Source organism: Petromyzon marinus, chromosome 34 (genome assembly GCF_048934315.1).
Source record: "Petromyzon marinus isolate PM22_M1 ecotype Great Lakes invasive population chromosome 34, UKy_Petmar_22M1.pri1.0, whole genome shotgun sequence".
NCBI lineage: Eukaryota > Metazoa > Chordata > Hyperoartia > Petromyzontiformes > Petromyzontidae > Petromyzon > Petromyzon marinus.
In genome coordinates this window covers 12,516,455-12,528,305 of record NC_133700.1, presented here as the reverse complement: position 1 = coordinate 12,528,305, position 11,851 = coordinate 12,516,455, and the positions used below count along the sequence as shown (strand labels likewise).

The following is an 11,851-nucleotide window of genomic DNA, read 5'->3' as shown; positions in this document are numbered from 1 at the left end:
GTACTGTGTGTGTGTATGACAGGTGTGTATAGAGGTGTGTGTGTAACAAGTATACAGTACTGTATGTGTGTGTGATAGATGTGTATAGAGGTGTGTGTGTGTGACAAGTACACAGTACTGTGTGTGTGTTTGACAGGTGTGTATAGAGGTGTGTGTGTAACAAGTATACAGTACTGTGTGTGTGTGACAGGTGTGTATAGAGGTGTGTGTGTTATAAGTATACAGTGCTGTGTGTGTGTGTGACAGGTGTGTATAGAGGTGTGTGTGTGATAAGTATACAGTATTGTGTGTGTGTGTGACAGGTGTGTATAGAGGTGTGTGTGTGTGACAAGTATACAGTACTGTGTGTGTGTGACAGGTGTGTATAGAGGTGTGTGTGTGTGTGACAAGTATACAGTACTGTGGGTGTGTGTGACAGGTGTGTATAGAGGTCTGTGTGTAACAAGTATACAGTACTGTGTGTGTGTGACAGGTGTGTATAGAGGTGTGTGTGTGTGACAAGTATACAGTACTGTGTGTGTGTGTGACAGGTGTTTATAGAAGTGTGTGTGTAACAAGTATACAGTACTGTATGTGTGTATGACAGGTGTGTATAGAAGTGTGTGTGTAACAAGTATACAGTACTGTATGTGTGTATGACAGGTGTGTATAGAAGTGTGTGTGTGTAACAAGTATACAGTACTGTGTGTGTGTGTGACAGGTGTGTATAGAGGTGTGTGTGTGACAAGTATACAGTACTGTGTGTGTGTGTGACAGGTGTGTATAGAGGTGTGTGTGTGACAAGTATAAAGTACTGTGTGTGTGTGTGACAGGTGTGTATAGAGGTCTGTGTGTAACAAGTATACAGTACTGCGTGTGTGTGTGACAGGTGTGTATAGAGGTGTGTGTGTAACAAGTATACAGTACTGTGTGTGTGTGTGACAGGTGTTTATAGAAGTGTGTGTGTAACAAGTATAAAGTACTGTGTGTGTGTGTGACAGGTGTGTATAGAGGTCTGTGTGTAACAAGTATACAGTACTGTGTGTGTGTGACAGATGTGTATAGAGGTGTGTGTGTAACAAGTATACAGTACTGTGTGTGTGACAGGTGCGTATAGAGGTGTCTGTGTGTAACAAGTATGCAGTACTGTATGTGTGTAACAAGTATACAGTACTGTGTGTGTAACAAGTATACAGTACTGTGTGTGTGTGACAGGTGTGTATAGAGGTGTGTGTGTGTAACAAGTATACAGTACTGTGTGTGTGTGACAACTATACAGTACTGTGTGTGTAACAAGTATACAGTACTGTATGTGTGTAACAACTATACAGTACTGTGTGTGTGTGTGTGTGACAGGTGTGTATAGAGGTGTGTGTGTGTAACAAGTATACAGTACTGTATGTGTGTAACACGTATACAGTACTGTGTGTGTGTGACAGGTGTGTATAGAGGTGTGTGTGTGTAACAAGTATACAGTACTGTGTGTGTGTGACAACTATACAGTACTGTGTGTGTAACAAGTATACAGTACTGTATGTGTGTAACAACTATACAGTACTGTGTGTGTGTGTGTGACAGGTGTGTATAGAGGTGTGTGTGTGTAACAAGTATACAGTACTGTGTGTGACAAGTATACAGTACTGTGTGTGTGTGACAGGTGTGTATAGAGGTGTGTGTGTGTGTGTGTAACAAGTATACAGTACTGTGTGTGTGTGACAAGTATGCAGTACTGTGTGTGTGTGACAGGTGTGTATAGAGGTGTGTGTGTGTGTAACAAGTATACAGTACTGTGTTTGTGTGACAAGTATACAGTACTGTGTGTGTGACAGGTATGTATAATGGTGTTTATAGAGGTGTGTGTGACAGGTGTGTATAGAGGTGTGTGTGTGTGTCTGTGTGACAAGCGGTAGTACAACGGTTAGCGCGCTGTGCTACGAACCCCGCGACTCGAGTTCGATTCCTACTCACGGCCAGATAATTATCTTAATCGGTCATGGACCTCCCCTAGGTCGACTCAGCCTCAAATGAGTATCTGGTGCGATGTGTGAACATCGCCACTAGGGAGACAAAGGCTGACCACCCCCACCGCCTCCTGTGCCTTGGCGGCCTTTTATAGGTGCTCGCTAACAGCACTTGCCCCAACAATCTGTTAAGGCTATACGGGGGATCTTTGTGTTTTGTTTGTGTGGCAGGTATACTGTATGTGTGTGTGGGATTATACAGGTGGTGAAGACAGGTGAGATAGCTTTATACAAGTATGTAAGACAGGTGTGTGAGGCAGACCTGTGTGCGTGAGACAGTTGTACAGAGGTGTGAGTCAGGTGTACACAGGTGTGTGTGACAGGTGTACACAGGTGTATGTGACAGGTGTACACAGGTGTGTGAGTCAGGTGTACACAGGTGTATGTGACAGGTGTACACAGGTGTGTGTGTGTGACAGGTGTACACAGGTGTGTGAGTCAGGTGTACACAGGTGTATGTGACGGGTGTACACAGGTGTGTGAGACAGGTGTACACAGGTGTATGTGACAGGTGTACACAGGTATGTGACAGGTGTACACAGGTGTGTGTGTGTGACAGGTGTACACAGGTGTGTGTCAGGTGTACACAGGTGTGTGAGACAGGTGTACAGAGGTGTGTGAGACAGGTGTACACGGGTGTGTGAGACAGGTGTACACAGGTGTGTGTGTGACAGGTGTACACAGGTGTGTGACAGGTGTACACAGGCGTGTGTGTGGCAGTTGTACACAGGTGTGTGTGTGACAGGTGTACACAGGTGTGTGTGTGACAGGTGTACACAGGTGTGTGTGTGTGTGACAGGTGTACACAGGTTAATTCCACTGCGTGGATTTCTAGGAACTTTTCCCCATCTTGAACCTTCTGACAAACAAGGACATCTCCCATCTTCCTCCGGCGGTGGCACATTCTTTATTTCCCAATGCCTGACACTGACCCTTACTTATTTTCTTTGAACCTATCTACGTGACTTTACCGAAAGACCCAAGAATATGGATTCCTGCAGTCACGAAAGCTTTAAGTCAAGACTGACCCTGACCCTTACCCCAAGAGTCTTCCTTGGGCTTAGCTCGAGAGCCACTTGACCAGACGTGTTTTTGTGGGCTGTGCGCGCGCACAGGTGAGCGTGATGGGGTTTGGCGAAGTGTCTGCGAGACTTGTTACACACCCTGATGTATACGGCATATTCTGCATGAGCAATATCAACCAAGACCTCGAGAGCTTTGCTGTTGTAGGGAGTATGCATTAGAGTGTGTTGTAGTGAGTTACATGCCATGTTTGGACACCTGGATATAGTAGTAGTGTACAGGACATGCAACGTTAGGACAACGATAAACATGACACTCCCTAAATGTTTATGAAGCTGGATTCTCCTGTTCGTTTGGACTAAAATGCCCAACAGCAATGTTGCTGTGTGGCTTCGCAGATGCTTTGGTGTAGAATTCTACTGATGCTATTATGGTGGTGAATCGGGTGGCCCATGGGTTGGTAGTGCACTGCACTTATAAACCCGGCCACCTGAGTTCGATTCCCGGCCTCCGCTATCACCTGTTTGCGAGTGGTATCTGAAGTGCTCCTGGGCACTATCCCATTTAACAACCAAGCCGCACTGACCATCGTGGTGAAGTATGGCCTTTTTTGTGATTTGAGAATGACTGGAATATATGATCTATAACAGTTTGTGTTTATACATTTTCCAGGTTTTTTTTTTTTTACAAATGATCTCTTATCGATGACAAGTATAAAACGTTTATGGTCCCTGTAAAATAAGATTGTTTATACGTACGCTAAGCTGGGTTTAATACGTGCCCTAATACGTACGAATACACTAAACTCCTATCCGTTATATCTAATTGGCCAATATATACATACAATGTATATATCAGTATTTAAATATGACCTGTCATATTTTATCGCGTGCGTTACGCCGGACACACACAGACACCACGTGGTCGCTGCTCTCAGCTCCGATCCTTGCCAGTGATGGGAGGAACTGGTAAAGAAGAGGCCCGTGCCATTTTCGTCTGAATCCAAACGAATCGTGGTGCGCGCCTGTGTGCCCGTGTGCCAACAACACATTGTGACACGGCTATAGGGGATGGAGATCGCATACTGTACACAGCAGCTGTGTTACAATTCTGTACTTGAAGCCGCATGCAGAACATCTGTCTTGTCGTGTTAAATTTTCCCTTTCCAGCTCCAGGCTCGAGTTTGCTCGCAGGGTTTTTAGCCCCATAAATTACTTTTATAAAGACTTGTAGTAACCTTTGTAAACCTCTACACTTTTTTTGCGTTTAAGTACTGTACAAGTTTGACCAAACGCACTTCCCTGTTGTATTCTCTTTGTAACGCTTCCTGCTTCGCTGTCCGTGTGCTGTGGTCGTGGGCCACAGCCATTGGTTTATCCTCTCCGTGTGGGACAAGCAGCCGCCTGTTGTTACTGGAGAGGGTGCCCTCCGTCAGCTATCGTGTGTGAAGTTCAATAGGTCAAATGAGTACAAATTTCATTTTAAAACAAATAACTGATCGGCGTGGCGGGTGTAGGGCGAATGAGTTCGTGTCACGGCGCGCCTCTGGCCCGCCGTGACGCGGTGTTGGGGTCGCCAGGAAATTGTTTCACCCACGGGTCCCACTCCGCTGTTCACGTGCAGGGCGGTGGGTGAACGAGAAGCCCCGCGTCTCGTTTGACCATGGAGGCAGCCCAGTCTAGAACGTCACTGCCAGAGCCAGGAGGGGCACGCAAGAAAAACCAGCCAGCCCTCTGACCACCACCTCACTGTGGCACTTGATAAAGCAAAGCTAATTGATGATTGTGATGGTGGTGTGAGTCTGGCTGGAGACAATCCCTGGCTTGCCGTGGTGCCACGTTGCTTGCGAGGTGCCCCATCAACTGGCACCGCCTTGTGAGAGGGCACGGAAGCTCCCGGCCTTCTTCGTCGAGACCCCGCTCCCTCCCTCCCTGAGAAAAGGCGGTTGTCCGTGATGCCGTACTTGCTCCTTGTCTTGTTTGCGTTGCTGCGCCTCCCTTGTTTTCACAGTCCGACATTTAACATTGCATTCGGGTGACCTAAGAACATTAACATTCTTCTTGATTCAAACAGTCTCGTTTTCTACACAATTGCTTCGATCCCGAGCGCAGCCATAACCTCATGGGTGCAATAGTCATATCCAGCGCCTTTAATAGTACAGTACTAATCGGCACTGCCGTTTATACAGCAGTCGAAGCCATTGCACTTTGCGCCCACGTTAAACTTTTACACTTTGACAATTGGGTTATTTTTTTTAAACTGCAGAGTTTATTTATTTTATTGCATTCTCGTTTTTTTATTTATAGCACATCCCCGCTCCGTCCCTCTCTGTAAAGCTCTCTTTGTACATTGCGGTATCGTGGAGACGTGTAGGAGCTGTCGGACCTGTCGGTTTATGTTTGGAATCGGTGGGATATCTGTGAAGATCCCAGACTCACAGTCTCACGGGTGTGGCCTAGGGGAGGTCCGGTGCGTCTGGCTTTGCGAGTGGTTACCGCTTTGCAAGAGGTTACCATTTGAGCTCGGTGACCATTTGCATAGCTCAAATAAATTGATTTGAGCTTTGCCTGGACCAGCCACGTGGATTGATGATGAAGCACTTGTCTTCCAGGGGTTATGTTGAACCCCAGTTCTTGCCCCTTCTAGGGTTATTACTATTCATAATTATTGATGAGTGTGGGGCGGTGGCACTTTGGTTTTCACAATGCACGATGAGCTCAGACGCAACGAGTTCGATTCCTGGCCAGTGCTGTCGTCAGTGGCAAGTGATATCTGAACGGATCCTGGGCTCCCCATCAATCACCAACTCGCACTCACTAGTGTGGTGAAGTATGGTTAAACAACTACCACTGGCACAGCATGAGGGAGCTCCTCGTCCACCACTGAAGGATTGAAAATGTGATTGCAGTCGTTTGTAAAATATATTTTGTTAAGCCCTCTCTTTATGTTCATTAGTTAGCCTTGAAGTTATGATTTATAATTTGCTGTGTATTCTAGGCGGTCTGTTGAGGCCGCTTTGAATTGGCCAACGCACCACACAAATGTGTGCAGGGATAAGTTCAACTGCATGTCGGATGCCCCAGTGTCTCGTCTGTCTCTCCGTGTCTCTGTGCTTCCATAACTGCACTTAACTAGGGTGTAAGATTTAAATATATATACACTTTTAATCAGGCTCGTGGCTCTGTGGTGGAACACTCATCTCACAATCGAAAGGTTATAAACAAATTTCCTGTTCAAGGTTCATTCATAATCATCTACACCATCCCACCAGGATCAATAAAATTAGCACCACTTAGTGGGTAGGCAGCAGTGCTTGTTCTGTGGACGGACTTGCCCATACATTGGGAATGTGGAATTTCCACGACTGACTCAGGGCTTCCAATGAAGCGGATCACCACCCAATTCTTGTGCAAGCATGGAGAGATACTTTGGGCCCGGTACACATATTGGCGAAACGGCCAAACCGCATCTCTTTGCCGATTCCCATGTTTGTCGGTGAGTGATGGAGACATTGGCACACCTCCGAAAAAGAGACACCACCTCCCGGTTGGGATTATTTTACTCTTTCTACTTTTACGAACCAACCCAGTCATTCTGGAAAACACCCCACGACTGCCAATGCTGCTGATTAATTGCGAGTTGGGGACTGATCGGCTTGCGAGCAGCAGCCCCGTAGCTGGGGCATGTACGTGCCCTGTGCCACGCCGAGCGTCACCCGCGGAGTGTCCTAAGAAGCCCTCGCCACCGCCGAGGCGTCACCGTGCCGCCGAGGGTAAAGTTCCCGCGGAGCGCGTCCCGGGCAGTGGCAATCGCGTGCTGTATCAGGGGACGCGCCGGCGACTCGTAAAAGCTAATATGTCTCCAGCTTTACGTGACCGGCACCTCGACGAAGGATTAGAGTGGAGATAGCGGGCGGGCGGGCGGGCAGGCGGGCGGACGGGCCGTGCTGGGTGATGTCGGAATGTGGTCGTAGCTGGCGCCCGCTTTCTATTCCTGTCGGGACTTCACCGCCCCTCGTGTCTGCATGAATGAAAAGCTTAGAAATGAAAAAAATCCTCTCCTGATGCAACCGGTCACCTTTTCTTTTTTAGTTTTTTTGTTGTTCACGCAACTGCTTTAGGCTTGACGGTTTTTGTCACAGGTCACGCTAATGAAGGGCGGTAGTAGGATCACGAAGGTGCGGTGACGGCGCACTTAGCGGCGCTGCGGTTCCAGTTTGCGCGTCAGCATTTGATTCACGTTAAGATGAGTTCGGGAGACACTTCAAAGTTAGGTTGCTCATGGAACGGAAGAATAGGGAGTACTTGTGCTGACACCATTACGTTCTGAACTAGATGGCCAGGTTATGTCCCTGTATTCCTACATCGGGTGATTATCTTCATCTAAATTTAGCACTTTAAACAAAATAAACAAACAAAGCAATGGCTGGTTTCAGCCAGTTCCTACGGCACAGCCTGAGAAGCCAAGGATTCTTTCTGACCGGTGTCTCCAGTCCGCACTGTTCCACGCTGTGACGATAATGCCCTTCATGTATCCAGGAAATCCTTGCCGAGTCTCAAGACTTGTTTCCAGAGATGTTTGGCTAATTCCAATTTTCAAGTAGTGCTTTGCATGTGGGAGGACACTGTCGTGCCCGGAGAAAACCCACCATGAATATGAGTGGATACAACTCACAAGTTTTTTATTCAGACAAATTCATGAACCCATTTGTTATACTGCCATCTCCTCTCTACCGCATAGCCCCACCCGTTTCTTGAGTTAAATCTACTGGATTTACCAACTTTTGTCTCCAGAGCTGTGGATTACAGCCATGTGCCATCACGCTCCAGCTGCTCTGCGATAGTGGGGGGTGAGGGGCAGTAGAGCTGGTATGTGGGGGGCCACGATAATAACGGCGATTGACCGCTAAGCAGAGTGAACTCAGCTGGTCCAACATTTGGTGGCGCAGGGCTCTCCCCAGCAACCGCCAGGCATCGGCCTTGCACCACACTGGGAACGAGGTGAAGGTCAAAATTGGGTTTGAGAAGCGTGTCGGATCTCGGCATGTCCAGATTTCTCAGACGCGCACACACGCGGCTCTGTGTACGCAAGGAGCAGGTGATGTGTTTTGATAACGCGACGCAGAAAAAGTCCCGCGGAGCCTAATGCACGTCTGGATGCGTGGCCCCGTCTCGGTAATTTGACACGTGCTACGTGTTTTTGGTCTTACCTCAGCAGCATGTTCGGGTCGCCGTTTCGTAAAGTAATTTACCCCGTACCCGGTAAAGCGAGCACGATTTTCAGCCTCGTTGCCTGGGTTCAAACGCGCGCTGCGCATGGCCTTCCCAACAAGAGCGCTCGCGCTCGTGTTTACCACGCGTATCAATTTGCCGGTCATCCTCTGCTCACTGTTGGCCACGGCCGACATGTCTCACCGGCGCTGGTTTTATCAGGAAAAAGCACCGTCGCCGATTCTCCACAGCCAAACTTTACTTCAAAGGCCGCGGCACTTCTGCCGTGGTATGAAATGGGCTCCCGTGATCATTCCTACGGCTGATAGCTGCTCCGATATGAGATGCTGTGCAGGGAAATGCAGGCAAGAGTGTTAAATGTCGGAAAGTTAAGCAGGTTGTTGAGTGTGTGCCACCTTTGCGGTTTGTGTGGGTTCAGTGTGCGTGTTTGTGTGTATACACGTGCGTGCGTGTGTGTCTTTGTGTATGTGTGTGGGGAGCGATGCCATTGTGGTTAACTTACTGCACTACGAACTCGGTGACCTCAGCTCAATTCCTGTTCACGGTCAACATCCGTGTCAAATACCTGAACTGGGCTTGTGCCTCCCCTAGGTAAACTCAGCCTTAAAATAATACCTGGTGCGGTGTTTAAACATCACCACTGGGGAGACAAAGGCGGCCGGGCGTGTTGCTGCCCATCACCCCCTCATATGTCGTGTCAGCTTACATATGTGCTCACTATGCACTTGTCCAAACAGCCTGTGTTGCCTCTATGGGGGATCTTTTTACGTGCATGTGGACGATAATTCCTCATCGTCATTTTCTCGTCAAGGAGCATAAACCATCACGTGGACTCTGGTCATCCTCGCAGCGGCTTGTGACGAGCCATCAGATGCGCTTCTGCGGCCGTCTAGAACGCTCTTCCTTCCCATATTAGGAAGCCACTAGAGCTACACACTTCTAAATCTTCTAGATTGTCATTTCTTTAGAACTGTCTTTTGTGTTTAGTTTGTTGTCCTTCCCCGCAACTCCGATTAATATATTTGGCTACATACGGTGCGAAAGTTCAACATGCATACAACATACATCATGCGCACTCGTATAGTGCCGAATGGTATTTTAAAACCAGCTCAGGTCTCTCCTAAGTTGGCTCGGTCCAAAATGAGTACTTGGTCTACTGTTCCGTGCTGACCAAGAAGTATTGGAAGAGGAGGGAGTACCCACACTCTACCACACCCGACCTGTCCATTGACTGTGGTGTTCCCATTTACACCGTTAAATGGACAGAGGCGGTGGTGAGGGGGGGTATTTAAGAAACTTGCAACGTTATTTAAACTGCCACACCGGCAGATCGAACTGGCGACCTCGGGGTCACAAGTCCGGCGTGCCACCGGTTGCACCGCTGTGGCAGCGTCCCCGCACGCCGAATTGGCACAAAGCCGCTTGCTTCATTTGTGCTGCGCTCGGAGCGATGTTTGTGACGTCGCCGGGGCGAACGTCGTCGCTCGGTGGGAAGTGACACTCAAACAACGACTAATTAACTCTGCTGCATACCCGGAACTTTAATTGACAGCCAAAGGTCAGTCCACAAGTCGTGGCCACTTTTGTCTTTATGACGCTAATTATCTGTCGTTGTGAATCCCTATAAAGATATGTAGCACAAGCCGTAGAGTGTACTCATTATGTACAGACCTTCAAACTAAACCGGCAGTATTACAGCTTACACCACCGTGATGTCGAATCGCAGGGCCCCCCAAAGCGTGGGGCCCAGGCAGGTCGCCCCGATTCGCCGTACCCTAGGCATGGCTCTGAGGGCGGGCGTGACACAGAGAAGTGCAAATGTTTCTGCGAATAAATCTGTGCGTTTCCTGGCACAGAGTAGGAGTTCAATTAGGAGGGGATGTGGTGCGAGTGTTGAAGCTGTGAATCTGTCTTTGGCGGAATCACAACACATGTCAATGACTATGTGGTCCTGAAAGGAAACAAAAATGTATTTCAAAGAAGACATTTTGGGCGATGCCTCTTCTTTATAGCGGAGAGTTCGAGCTCATACATTTTCCGTCCGATCGTTTGCTCCCTGCGTTGTGGCCATGGAGATCCATTGAGATTCGAGTTCGTCGTTGACAACAACACCAACAACAGCGCTCATTCATCAGATGCCAAATCACCAAAACAAACGTCTCAAGCGCCGCACGATCGGCGGTGCCGATGGCAGTTGGAGGTAAAGACGATATCCGCAAGATCGGTGCCCAGTTGCGTCTCCACGCACTCTTCTCTAGCCCCCTTCCGTGTTCTTGTTGGGTTGTTGTTGGGGCCGCTCGAGGCCTCTTTCCCCTGCTCCTGCGTCGCAGCAGCCTCACGGCTTCCTGCACTCGTCGCCCTCTTGTTGTTCGAGATCACTGGTCCCCCGTGTCGATGCAGCAGGCATCTTAGCTCCACCTCCATTTCTCTTTCTGTGTGCTGGTGCAAGCGCGTGCGTACGTAACGCCACGTGTGGTGTTCGTTCTGGACTCGTGTCCATGCCACCGGAGTCTCCGAACATTTCACCTCAGCTCAAAAACCACCGACAACAGACAACGCGCACGACGGTACATGCAATCATTGCACGTGGCCCACCTGCACAAACATCTGCTTTCACCAAATTGGTGAGAATTTTTTTTTTCCAGATTTGTTTTTCCCTCCTTGCATGATAAATGCAGAGCAGTTACAAATAGCGTGTTTTTATATATTTAACAATTTCCATGCCTTATTTTTTTGTTTGCTACTGTGTTCTTCCTCGTAGCAAATCATAGCTTCTCTGCTGCTTCCTACTCGGGGGTAAGGGGTCATCGCAGAGTCACGTGGGTGAGTGGTGACAGCTCCCTAACTGCTGCCCCGCCACTCACCCGCCTCTCCCTCGCATGTCCCATCTTGCATTGCTGCCTATGTTGATTTTGTGGTGAGCCCTAATTAGACGATTATCCGTCTAATGGCACATAATCACTACCGAGGGCTCGTCGTCCCATCTGCCCCGTTGGCCTGCGACTTTCTGTGACCGCCACACTCGACGGAATCGGTTGACTGACGAGACACAAAGCAGTCGAAGTCGGCAGCTTGCGGATGGCTGGGTGGCAGTGAGTGGGCACAGCGGGAGGTGTGAGCTTGCCCGCGCTGCCCGTGGTCCGGGCCTTTGCGGAGTGTTGTTGATCGTCCAGGAATCTCGTCTGGTTTCAGAGGGGCAGATCTAGGAGTTTGGACGAATCGCTCAGACACTTGAGACGTGTGGCGATTGTGAGTGCGATGGCTTTGTGGCATTTTCCCGACTGAGTGCTTTTAAGAACTTTATTGTTCACTTCGCATGTTTCCTGAACCATTGTAGCGATATTCTTTGAGAAAAGTCATGTAGATAGAAAAAATATAACAATAAAATAATAATAAAATTAAAATAAAGTGAATAAAAAATAATTGTAATAATTTGTATTCACTTTATTTTAATTGTTTTCATTTTTTTATTTTATAATGTTATTGTTATTCTTTTTTCTATCTGCGTTACTTTACCGAAAGACCCAAAGAATATGAATTCCTGCAGTCACGAAAGCTTTAAGTGAACATTGTAGTGATTATTGCGTCATTTATTTA

At 48.2% G+C, this 11,851-nt stretch overlaps 1 protein-coding gene across 1 annotated transcript in view; it reads left to right on the top strand.

The window, feature by feature from the left end:
* Window positions 1-11,851, top strand: part of LOC116948735 (zinc finger protein Helios-like) — a 72,591-nt gene that overhangs the window by 4,350 nt on the left and 56,390 nt on the right. The window lies entirely within an intron of this gene.